This window comes from Rhinolophus sinicus, linkage group LG14, assembly GCF_036562045.2.
Source record: "Rhinolophus sinicus isolate RSC01 linkage group LG14, ASM3656204v1, whole genome shotgun sequence".
Classification (NCBI taxonomy): domain Eukaryota; kingdom Metazoa; phylum Chordata; class Mammalia; order Chiroptera; family Rhinolophidae; genus Rhinolophus; species Rhinolophus sinicus.
This window is the reverse complement of record NC_133763.1, coordinates 21,422,562-21,435,510: the sequence shown is the minus strand read 5'-3', so window position 1 is coordinate 21,435,510 and position 12,949 is coordinate 21,422,562. Positions and strand designations below refer to the sequence as shown.

Here is a 12,949-nt window from a genome sequence, read left to right as displayed (position 1 = left end):
TACCAGGGCAAAACACAGAAGTAGCATGTGAGGCTAAATTCTTTCAAAGGCAATGTCGGCTGAGAAACAACATCCAAGATGGTGACCAAACTAAACATACACATACATACATAAAAATGATACAACATTGGTCAATGCAGATAAAGAATGTTACCAGAATATAAAATCATTATCAGCTATGCATAAACATCCTCATCTGCCTATGTCTTCACCCCCCAGCTATTCCCAAAGTGCTTTTTTGGAATTGAATTCAGCACGCCCTCTTGCTTCTGGCCCATAGGAGGTACTCAGTGAATGGAAACACGGGTTGACCAAAGGAGTTGGTAGACAAATGAGAGGTGATGGCATTAACCACAACTGACAGGGCCTCTGACAGTTCATCATGAAAGGTTATGATGGACAATTCTGTCAACACAGTGATATAAAGCTTTGGGAAAGAAACTGAGTTTGTTTTCATACTGGGAAAGCAGTGCAGACATCTATGTATGTGCATCACTTTTATGCTCACGATTTTAATTATTTTGCTGTCATGTCTATGACAGGGCCCGAGGCAGCAGCACAGTCTCAGGGGACTCTGCCACCATGCCCAGCTAGCACCATACAGCAGCAGGAGGTCTCCAGTAACATGAGCAGCTGTGTTTTCTCTTTGATAGCTGGTCCCAAGTGCATCTCTCTGCACACTCATCACCTGGGCCTATGAGCTTGGACACACACACTTTAGTATCTTCCTGGGGATCCATGGCAGCATAACTGTGCAACATGGAGCCTCTGAGACTGGCTTCAACTCAAAGTCCCCAAACCAATTTGACCATGAAAACTTTTCCCATGTAGCAACTATTAATATTTAGTAAACATTTTGAGAAATTCTGCTTTGTGGTGATTTGTGCGTAAATAATATTTTATGAAAATTAGTAACATTTTTCTGTAGCCTGAGAGTTTTTATGCTTTCCCTTTTTTTATTTATTAATTCCCTGGTATCTATAACCATTTGTGCTAAAATCATTCCTTTTGGCTGGCAACACAGGTTTAATTTTTTTAATACTTACCACTTTACCCACACATACGCATATGTACATGCCACTCTCTTAACCATGGAGGTCCTGAGTGGTGGGGCCCTGGGTGAGATTTCCAGGCATGGGATGGAGGAACCCACTGTGAGAGAAGAAATGAGCCTCTGGCATGTGCAGTGGAGAAGAGATGGAGGGGGAATGGATGGAAAGGGGACAGCCTTGTCTCTAAGAAGGGGAAGAACCTCTGCTAAGGTCAGACCCAGGCTCTAAGATGGAAGAAGCAAGTGAGCCTGGCTGGAGGTCTCTACCCACAGCTCTGGGACCAGAATCCAGTCCACTGGGCCAGCCTTTATCCCAGACACACTCACGGTCCCATGGCACCTAAACACCTCAGGCAGCCTTTGCTTTCTGGAAGGTGAGGAAGAGGACAGCTGAAAAAAAGATGGAGTAAAAAAAACATACTGGGAGAGCCTGGAAGCGCTGCAGGTGAGCTTTCACTGGTCCATACCTCATCTGCTTCCGTGTCTGCAGCCTAGCCCACTTGAGGAGGATGCCTGTCCAGTTCCTGAAAGTGGGGTTGACAGCCTCTGCCCACCCTTTGAGGTGATTAGTAGCACTGCATCTTCCAGAAGGAATTAAGTTATACAGACAACTTTCAAGATCAATGTCTGCAGGAGTCATCCCTGGAGTCCCAGAGCAACAGGCCAAGTTTGCCCTGGTGAGAGAGATGTCTCTTTCTGAAACGCCTTCCTACGCAGCACCTCCCTCAGGCTCCAGCTCCTGCCTCCAGAGTTCACTGACTTACTTCCCCCAAAGCCCACCTCCCTGCATGATGTCCTGGGCACCACATGACGCCTTGCCCCTCTGCCTTCCTCCAAACTGCCATAGTCTTAATGTACTTCACCTTAGTGATACTCCTGCCAAAAATGCATAACCTGAATCTAATTATGAGGAAATATTATGTAAACCCCAATTGAGGGAATCCTACAAAATAACTCATCTGTACTTAAAAAAGAAAGTCAATGCTGTGAAGCACAAAAAAGACTGAGGGACTCTTCTAAATTAAGGGGAGACTAAGGAGACATGAAAAGTAAATGCAAAGCATGACGTGGGATGTTCTTTTGCTATAAAGTATATATTTGGGACAATTGCTAATATTTGAATATGGTTTGTAGATTAATTAATAGTGTTGTAGTAATGTTAGTTTCATGATAAGGGAATGTCTCTGTTTTTAGAAAATATACACGGAAGTATTTAGGGGTAAAGGGACATCATGTCTGGAAGTTACTCTCAAACAAGTTTATAGATAGATAGAACACAAATATGGTTAAATGTTAACAGTTGGAGAATCTAGCTGAAGGATATCTGGTGACTCTGTGCTATTTTTGGAACTTTTTTCTAAGTCTGATATTATGTCAAAATGAAAAGCTAAATATATGAGGTCCTAGATACCTTCAGAGCAGCTAGAAAACAGATTTGGCACCTCTAGAATTAGAACGGGGGGCAGGGCAGATACTAAGGTCCTGAGGCCAGCTTGATTTGAGGGTCTGGGCATCCTCACTGAAGACCAGAAGGTAGGGAAGGAGGAGGATGTGGCACTGGGGCCTCCTTCCTCAGAAAGGAAACAGAAATGAAGTCATATGCAATTCTCCCTCTTACCTTCTAGACGCTCCCCAGTAGGCCCCAGACCTCCAATCTGACTACATGAGGCAATAGTTTTATGCATAGTTTTACATTGTGGTCTAATTACCATGTAGCACCATTTTGTGTATCACTGAAGGGCAAATTAACTTTGCTATAAATTTGATAAGATTCCAATCCTAATTATGTTATGGGAGTTATTACCGTTATAATTTGGTTCAGTTTTTAACATTTCTTGTTCACGTAGCATGGATGTTCCTTTATAACGTGAAAGATTTGAGAAGGCCCTGGCCTACATTTAGCCCTGTTTTGCTTTCAGGCACTACATGTGTGCTGTTTCTGTGATGCACCGGGCTGAGAAGCCCCAACTTTGTAGAAGGTGTTGCAAACTAAGGGGACAAGCTTTAGCTTTGATGTCAGTCAGTCAGACAGAAAGGGGCTCAAATCCAGCGGGAGCCACTTCAGCAAGGTGAATTTGAGCAAGTCCCCTACCTCTTTGGAGGTCACTTTCATGTCTATCAAATATAGAAAATAAAACCTGGTTGGTGTGAGGGTTGACTGGAGGCTTTAACATAACACAACCTGTCCAGTTTCTGGGAGGTGGTTCTGACAGAAAGCTTCAGAAACCAGCCTCTTCCCAAGGAACTCTGGATGAACCAACACTCTTGCTTCCCTCTGTGAAACACCACTCAATCCCTCCAGCAAAATGAACCCTCTCCTCTTGGCAACACTTACATACTTTTCCAAAAGCCAGTGGTTTTCATGTCAATTTGTGCCTGCTACTACAAATAGGCACTTTAATTAAATAGAAATTTAAAAAATATGAGTGAAGATGGTATTGCTATGTAAACTAAGTTGAATATTTGAAAACAGTCATAGGTAAATAATGGTAAAAGCAAATAATCCTGCTGCATTAGGTGTGGGTAAAGTAGCTGAGAAGGTAAGAGACGGAGTGAAAGACACGGCTTTGCAGGCCTTTCTTCTGCTTCCACAAAGGTATAATCAGAAATCAGAGATGAGTTTTCAGGGGTGTCTTTTAGGTAAGAAAGGTGACACGGAAACATCAAGCAGGGGTCTCATACTCAGAGGAAACACCCTCCATTACACAAGAGATTGGCAGTAATTGAATATACTTCAGGTTACAGTACAAGTAAAATGTCTAAAGCACATTTATATCATTTTTATGATTTCTCCCACTTTAAACAACGGTTTTGATTCATCAGGCCCAAGTGTGTCAGATGACAGTCCTTCTAGTGTATTTTATTGGAATGCTGGTGATGGGTAGAAACCCATTTGTTTGGCAAACATGTCCCATATTCTCCCAGGATGTTTGGTTGGGATGCTTTCATAGTGGCTCCCAATCCTGGCTGTTTATTGGAACCACACAGGGAGCTTTAAAGCTTCTGATTATTGGGTCCCCTTTTCTCCCACCCCACCAACTTTGATTTAAGTATCTGGGTAGGATCTGGGCAGGTGAGTCTCATGTGCCACTGCTCTGTATTATGTGCTACTTGGTCCTCAGAAACTAGGTTTCCAGCCATGTTTGTAAGAGTCAGATGGAGAGTCTTCGCCTCCACTCTTCCCCTTCCTGCAAGGCCAACCAGGAGGCTCATGCAGACAATCCAAAAGAGTCCCTGCGTTGGACTGAGGAGTCTGAAACCCGGAAGGGCAGCTCCCAGAAGAGTGGAAGGGGCACCAGGGACAGTCCATAGCTTAGCAGTAGGATGGGCTGCAGATCAGACGGCAGGGTGGATAGGCTGGTGTGAAAGTGTGCACCAGGAGTGACCAGTCTCGGCTGCCCGTGCCATGGTCAGGTGTGTGATGATGAAAGCCTGTGTTGAAGGAGAATTTCCTTGAGGTCAGAGATTTCATGTCTCTTCCAGTGAATGATGGTATGTTCTTATCACAGTCAATTCTTGTTATTTGCTGTAGTTATGATCTATAAAGTTACCACAAACAATGAATTAGCTAACATCGAAACATTGTTCCTGGGACAAATACAGGGTTGGGTTGCTGTGAGTCTCTCTGGCCACCGTATTTTCATCAATTGATTTATAGATGACCTTGTTTTATGTGTGAATCTGCTGAAAGACACCTTATTTAATACATATTGTTGACTCACTAACATTGAACTCACAGCCAACAGCATCATAACTCACACCTGAACGAAGCTTCTCTAACACACGTATTTCCTCCACAAGACACATCAAAGCCTTCTTGTGCTTAGGACACTAGACAGCACTTCAGCACTACACTTGAGGGTAGTGAAACAGTGAAATCACAAACAAAAAGCACAGAAATGAAAAAACATGGCACTACACAGACCACACAAAAGATGCATGTTTATAGTATAAGAGCTAAAACAAGAAGGCAGGGCATCGCCTTGTTTGACATTGGCTGGGAGTGTGAATGCAGAGAGATTCAAATTTTCACTGCTGTGCTCACGTCCACAAATGACTATGAAGTGCTGTGAGTACTGGTTTTGGGGTTACAGACACATTTTAGTGAGTAGGTAAATTTGCAAATGTGGAATCTGAATCTGAAAAAACTAAGAATGGATTGTCTGTAGTTGAAGCCATTTTCATTCCTCACTCCTTCTGTCCTCCTTGCTTACATCCCTCACCTTCTGCAAAGCCTGCTTCCTCTGTCAAGGGGTCTTTGTTGATTTGCAACCTGCCTCTGATCATTCCATTCTGTGCTCAATTCTCAATAGAGAAGATGGTTGAGACAACTCAGTCCATCAATCAAGAACCAATACATCAATGCTAACGAAGTATTTTAAAGCACCTAAGAAGACTTTTGAGAGATACAATGGGAAAAGGGTAAATGTAAGAAGCAATGCCTTCCAAAGAGGGATTTACTATTTACCAGTAGTTGAGAGAAAGTTAACATGTGAAACGAAGGCAAACAATGCTAAAAAGTACCTAAGTCTGGTTTAAAATGAATGTTGCCCACTGGAAGCGCTCTGGATAAATTAAGTGACGAACTTAGCTAGGATGCTTTTGTGTGAGGACTTAGAAATGGTGGAGATGAGTGAAAGCCCAGCTCTGCCTGATGATGCTTTGTTCCTCACTCCAGGAGACATTTTACCAAAAACCACAGGTCATTCCAGATGGATTAACCAACGCCAAATATTTTGTTTCCCATTCTTTATTGCCAACATACCTTTAGCAGGATCTTAAGGACTCACTGGTAATAGTAAATATTTAATTTAGGGCCAATGTACTTCAGAGGTCAACCTGATGAAAAGTCCAGGAAATGGGACTCAGGCAGTGAATTACTCCATAGAATCTGTGACAGATTTCACTCACACAATCAACACCTTCCAACAGGCAACCTACTCCCTCCTCTTCAGCAGGAAACTAACCACTACATACCAGTGAACATCATAGGTATAAACTACCTTGCTTTTTACTTTTTTCATTTAAGGCAGTAGTTTGCAAACCTTCTATTCTCTTACCAGTAACGAATGACTGATTTATGGGATTTTGTTTCAAGGTGGCTGACCTTGCTGCTGGACTGTGGCTGTAGCCTCCTCAGGTGGGGCCACCCTCTTAAGAACATTGTTAATAAAAGCTAATTGGTCTGAAGTGCTTAGCGCTGTATCTGGCACCCAAGAGTCCCTATGTAAGTGTTTGCTATTATTAACACAAAGACCACATCTTCTACAGGGTTCTGTTTATTTCCTTGTAAATTCCACAGTGTAGTGTAATGCTGGGATCCCAGTGAACAGAATCTTGCTTAAAACAAGTGCGCATCCACGGTGCCTGAGACTAATATTATGCCTTGGATTTGTAAGTGTCATTTACTGACTTGGAACACGCACTTGAAGATGCAGTCGTTCTTTCAACAAACACTGTGTTTGGCACCTGTCATGTGCCAAACACAGCGAGATGTGGAGATAGTAGGAATAAAAAGCTAGCAACCATTAATGTGTGAGCCCATCCTCCCGGTAACCCTGCGAGGTAGGCATCCATTTCCCCAAGAGGAAATCTAAGTTTTGAGGAACTGAGTAGTTGCCAGGCCATTTAACTCCGGAGCCCCCTGCCTTCCATCAATACTCTGAACACCCCCCCCACCCCCCCGTGTACACCTTTAAGGAGCTAACTCTACTCATTAAGAACTCAATGAAGCACCAACTCAACACATCTCGTCGTACCTCCAAAGAACTCCAAATGTTGGGGGATCAGAGCACGCCCCCTCTCCTGTCAGGGACACCCCACTTCCTAACACCTTGAGAACTAGGTTGGAAGAGAAGGAAAGAAGAAGCGAGATGTTTCGTCTGTGCCAAGACTCCGGAGGGTCTCACTGGAAGATCCTTCTGTCGTCTCTACAGCAGAATGTTGGGCCCGAGGTGGCTCCGCTCACTGGGACGCCAGGTTTCTTTGCCTTCAAAGCTCCGCGCGACGGCCACACCAAAGATCCAAACCTTGGGCAGGGTCCAAACGGTCACTTCCCCGCCCCCTGGGCGCAGTATGCAAATCCGAGCACCAGGAAGTAGCTGGGACCTCTCGGCCGAGCCCAGCGACAGCCAGTTCCTCTCCCGCCGCGCCCGGCCGCCCGCCGCTCGCTCTCGGCCGTGGCGCCTCCGGGACCCACGCGCTGCAGCTTCCAGCTCGTGTCAAGCGGGGCGTCCGTGTCACCCCGGGCCCCTAGCCTGCAGACCCCCGCCGCTCGTCCTCGGTTCCCAGCCCGCAGCCCCACTCTGCGCGAGCCCTGCTGGGCTGCCCCGTCGCGCCCCGGGCTCTGAACTCAAGTCACCGTGGAGCGCCGCCGCCGCCGCCGCCCCCTTCGCCCCGCTACTTTCACCGCGAGCTGGTGAGTCTCAAGCACCAGGAGCGCGGGCTCCAGGGCGGACCAGGCGGGGTCCGCCGCTGTGACACTGGCCGGAGTCTCGGGCGCGAGGCAGGCCCTGGGCCAGTGGCCGGGGGTCGGCGCGGACCGCGGGAACGTAGGACACGCGCCCCTTCCTGTCCGTCCTGGCGCTCGGCCGGGCGGTGAGGGCACCCAGATGCCTTCAGCCTGTGGGTGACCGGGCAGGGAGGGGCGAGGACGCGGGGGCGGGCCGCTCAGCAGGTGTCTTCTCCAGGGAGCCGCGCCGGGGTGTGGTGGAAAAGCGGGCGCGCGGGCGGGCACACCTCGCGGCCCTCTGGCGCGGACCCGAGGGCCGCATGCTGTCCCCACTCGGCCACTCCCAGAGCGTCACAGGGAAGCCCCTCTCCACGCAGAGTGGGCGCGGCAGGGATTCTGGCCGGGACCCTGGTGGGGACTCCTCGGGTTGCACAATCTGGGCTTCCCGTTGGGCCCTACGTCCCCAGAGGCGAGGGGTGGGGCTCGGTCGCGGCCCTCTCCCAGACCCGCGGGCAGTTGCCCTCCTCCAGAGCCCCGGCGGCAGCGTGACGTCGAGGGGGTGCGGTGGAGGCTGGTGCGCACCCTCCCGCTGAGCCAGGCGCCTCTCGGCCTGCAGAGCAGCAGTCCCGTGCCTCCGTCCGCCTGGAGGAAGCGAGAGTTATTTTAAGAATTCAGGGGTTGCCTTTCTTTTGCCTTGGGGGAAGGGTGTAAGCGTCACTTCCCACTGTCCTGCGTTATCTGGGCCAACTGTGATGTCTTCTAGATGCTGTACAGCCAGCGTGGTTCTGTGGTCATGTCTCCAACGTGTGTGTGTGTGTGTGTGTGTGTGTGTGTGTGTTACCCCAAAGACTACTTTGCCGTCTCAGAAACCCCGAGTGGAATGGAGGCCTTACAATTTCGTACCTTAGTGTGAACCTGGGCTTGTGATTGAAATACCCTGTTTGGGTTTCCTCATCTTTGGGAGAACCTGTCTACCTCCTGTGCTATTTATTGTAGGTATTTAATGAATGGCGCTGTTATTTATTGAAAATAATTCTGTCCATAAAAAAACAAGGCTCCCTGGTTCTTTGCAATTTGATGATTTTAAACCTAAGACTATCTGTCTGATTTAGCCACCTGTCCTTATTAGTAACTCTGCTTAATAAATATACCAGAGTTTTGCTGTCCCAAAGCAGGGCCCAGGAGTCTGGCTCACCCTAAGACTAGCCAGTAATGATGTCTGACTTGTGATTTATTGGCTGCCCTTAGCTGGCTGTAGGGTCCAGGAAGGCAGGCAACACCTAAAGTAGTGCCACCGGGAGTAGGCACTGACAGAATACCGGCACTTCTTAAGTACTCAAAGTCCTCCCAGTAAGTGAGCTCTGTTGGCAAATGGTGGGATTCAGGTAGTCGCTGGTTTTCACTTGGAGGTAAAGAGGTAAATGTCCTAAGACTTGAACTGTAATTTGATCACAAGAGGCTTTGGGTGATAGGGCCTTTTTAAATGCCCAGTGGGACAACCCTGTTCCTGAGGGAAGGTTAGAAGGCCCCAAAGGGAAGAGAACATAGAAGCCCGGAAACCTGAGGTAGCGTCTGTTCTACCATTTACCAGAGCTATGATTTGGGATAAGTTACTTGGGCCATTTATTTAGCCAACGTTTCCTTCATAGAAGTAATCAGAATTATGTTATGAATTGCCGGTGTGTGTATACTACAGTGAAAGCTCCACGACCACAGCTTTGTCTGTCTTGTCTGAAGTGCTAGCCCCAGTGCCTCTCACACAGTTGAGATTACTTGGAAGAAGGAATGAAGTCTGGCCCTATGCAAGGCAGAAGGAACAGGGCTGGTTCCTAAGGCATTTGAAGCCTACCGGTCCTCTGTCCTGGTTTCTAAAGCGGGGATTTGAGGGACTTTTTGGACTGTTATCTCAGAGCCAGCTCTAAGTGGGGAGCTCCACTCAGGACTGGTTACTCTGCTGTATTATCTGGAGAAGGGGCTTGATTTGGAGTATAAGATAAAGCCTGCAAAAGTAGCTTGGCAACCCAAAAGACCCACTTTATCTTAGAGTCATTGGTGTAGCAAAGATATGTGGAGAATTTGTGATATCCCCTGTATTCTTTTAGTAGAAAAGTAGTCCAGCAGTTTTGCAAATCAATGATTTTCAAAGACTTTTAGTTCCACTATATTTGTATTCAGAAATAAATCACCAAAACATCTGAGATGCGAGTTGGTTCAAATGAATATATGCAATTGTCATTTAAAACTATTAAAATATTTTATCCATAAACAAACCTGGACTAGTTTTAAATCTGTGTAAATAAGAATAAGTGTGCGGACATCCACAGCATGGAATATTGTTACAGTTCCCTCACACTGCTGATATCAATGTCTTCAGGCATAGGTAGTGTTAACATTGAAAGGTCATGGCAATCATTAGTTGGGACATTGATCAATGTCAGTCAGACCTCTCCTTCTTTGGGCTCTTCTTGACAATGATAGTGCTAGCACCTTTGCTTGCTTACCCAGGGCTCTGAAGACTTCCTGAGCTCTGATTTCATTTGAACTTCTCATGGCCCCTCAGGGTAGGCAGAGACAGATATTGAAAAAGAGGTTTGGTGGCATGTTCAAGGTCATAGACCTAGTTAAGTGGCACCATTGGGTGGAGTAGGTATATTTTCTGGCTCCAGCTTTAGAATTTCTTCTTCTTTTCTGACTTTGGACCTGTATTAGGTATTCAAATTACTTAAAAGCAAAGAAATTAATTTACCATTTAATACACATTTTAAAAACAGAGAACCACAAGGTAATTTTCTCCCACCACTTATTAATTGTCTGTACTAAGTGACTAACTGCTCAGGGCAAATGAGTAGATGCACTATCAACTAGGGCACTTACACTGTACTGGGGAGATGGGCTTCTGTGCCCCTCTGTACTACTGCTTGCTACTTGCGGAGGGGGGATCTCTGGTAACTGCCAAGGTAATACGTGTACTGGCTGCTGTCGGAGCAGCCCTAGTGACTGCCTAGGGGGCTATCAGGTGCTTATTGATTAATACAGACCTACCCACCTAATACTTTGCAAAGGGATTCCCGCTAGCCTCTGATGGAAGTGCCTCCCCATGAACTCAGTGAGCCTCCTTATGTGGTTGTTGGATCAGTGAGAGCATCATCCAAGGTGAAAATATAAAGTAAGGAGACAGAACCCACAGGATGCGCATTAAAACATGCACCCCATTTACTAAGCACCTGCTATGAGTAAGATGCGGTTCTAAGCCCACACTCCTACAACAAATAGGCAGTGCCTGCATCTTTTAAGATTGGTAATGAAGAGAAGGACATGGAAGAGTAACCTGGTTTAGGGTTTTTTTTCTTTTGCCTAATTTTCTGATACTTAAAGTGTGTAATGTTCACTTGATTATCATTTCTAAAATTTATTTTGTGTAAGTTCCCATTTGGAAGAGAAGCCCAAGTGTAGAAAATAGTATGGAAATCTGCCAACTGAGGAATTAGTTTTTGGAATAGGCCAGTTGAAAGGCTGGGACCTTCTTTTAAACAGCTTTGGCTTAAGTTAGCTGGAAGGACTCTCTTGTAATTTAGAATAGCAAGTTTAAATTATTACTTGGGATGATGTGTTTAAAAGATTCATTCATGCTGAGAAGTTAGTTGCAGGGGCTTATAATGGCCTTTGTTCCTCATTCGTGGGCATTTTCTGCAGTCTTGTTGTGTACTTAACTTTCCCTTAGTACTGAATAAGCTCTCAACATTCATTATTTGCCACAAAACTATTTCTTGAAAGTTATATTTAAAATCAGCATATAGTTTTCATTTGTATAGAACTCTTTCAAAGTGTTGATTATTTAACTGTGCTTTAGAACCCTCAGCTATTTCCAGTCTCCCTTCTCCAGCTCCCCTCTTCAACTCTTTCCCCAACATCTTACAAAGCCTTCAAATCATGAATTGACATGATTGGAGTTGATCTTTTAAGGAAAAAGATGTTTGGTTAGTCTTATGGTAACTCTGTTCATTTTTCATGTTAAGATATATAAATGATGTTCCATAAAATTACACAAATGGGGATGTATTTACAGAATCTAGCTGAATGGGTGTTTCTTAATACTCTAGGCTCTGCTCTTGTTGAACTGTAGAACCCTGGAAAGAAGGCTTCATTCGTGTAGCTCAGAGGGTGTCCTAAGTTTATCTCATTTCCTTTTTATAATTCATACTTCAGGTAATGTCAAATATTGCTGGGCCTGCCAGCACTCCCACCTTTCTGTGAGCATCTACAGTCACTCTCACTGCTCTTTATTGACCATAATCCATGCTGGTGTGCTCTTTGCCAATTGGAAGCTCCTCCCCACATCTCCTTCCTCTGTCTATAGGTACATTATCTGGTTGGGATCTGTAACGATTCTTTGGGCCCACTTTTCGATGCTGATGAGAGTACACTGTGAGATTGGAGGGATGGGTCTGGACTCATTCTGACTCCAACTGAGGCAGAGCAATGATGTCTTCTTGGTGTTTGGGCCTTCTGGGCGCCTCCACTGTTCCAGAAATGTTAACCCCCATGGGGGTCAGGGGAACAGAGAAGCTTATTTCAGAGACATCAGGAGAGGGAGGACCACTTCTGCTTTCCACGGGGAAGCTGTGTCATGGAGAGCAGAAAAGTACCAGGAGGCCTGAGAGAGGAGGCCCCAGGGAGGAGGAGGCAGGCAAGGAAGTGATACTTCCTCCTGCTTCAAAGGCCCCAAGCCCGGTCATTCGCTTACAGCCCCACCTTCCTTACCATCCAACACTACTTTTTCCTCAGGGTTCTTTCTACCACCTTCTGCTCTGTTTATTTTCAGTTTGCCCTTGAGAAAGGGGCGGGTGGGGGAATGGAGAGGGGGAGAGAGAAGAAGAATGAATCTAGTCATCAGTGTAGAGGCTTCTCTGGCAAAGCCTGTGGTGGCCATGCTTGAGATTTCAGCAACAGAAAGATGTACGTTTTGAAATTCCTCATCAAGGAAACCGTTACGAAACTCTAAGTAGATGTTTGGAAATCCTTTAGTGCTTAGGCAACATAAAAATGTCTTAATCCTAACTACAGTGGTTCAGTGATATATATATATATATATATATATATATATATATATATATATATATATATATATTTTAAGATTGGGGAAGGGGAACAGGACTTTATTGGGGAACAGTGTGTACTTCCAGGACTTTTTTCCAAGTCAAGTTTTTGTCCTTTCAATCTTACTTGTGGAGGGCGCAGCTCAGCTCCAGGTCCAGTTGCCATTGCTGGTTGCAGAGGGCACAACCCACCATCCCTTGCAGGAGTCGAACCGGCAACCTTGTGGTTGAGAGCCCACTGGCTCATGTGGGAATCGAACCAGCAGCCTTTGGAGTTAGGAGCACTGAGCTCTAACCGCCTGAGCCACCGGGCCGGCCCCAGTGATATTTTTTAAATTAGTTAAGGTATAG

At 45.9% G+C, this 12,949-nt stretch overlaps 1 protein-coding gene and 1 long non-coding RNA gene across 3 annotated transcripts in view; one reads left to right on the top strand and one right to left on the bottom strand.

The window, feature by feature from the left end:
- Window positions 1-3,806: 3,806 nt before the first annotated feature.
- Window positions 3,807-7,087, bottom strand: LOC141568679 (uncharacterized). Its single transcript, XR_012491882.1, has 2 exons — window positions 6,811-7,087; window positions 3,807-4,590 (listed from the first exon to the last, which is right to left on the bottom strand). It is a non-coding gene; the product is annotated as an uncharacterized LOC141568679 (long non-coding RNA).
- A 243-nt stretch (window positions 7,088-7,330) lies between these two features.
- LYN (LYN proto-oncogene, Src family tyrosine kinase) overlaps window positions 7,331-12,949 on the top strand; it is a 115,565-nt gene continuing 109,946 nt past the window's right edge. For both annotated transcript variants that reach the window (XM_019711060.2, XM_019711059.2), the window contains exon 1: window positions 7,331-7,469. The gene's annotated coding sequence lies outside the window, so the exon portion shown is untranslated. The remainder of the gene's footprint in view (window positions 7,470-12,949) is intronic.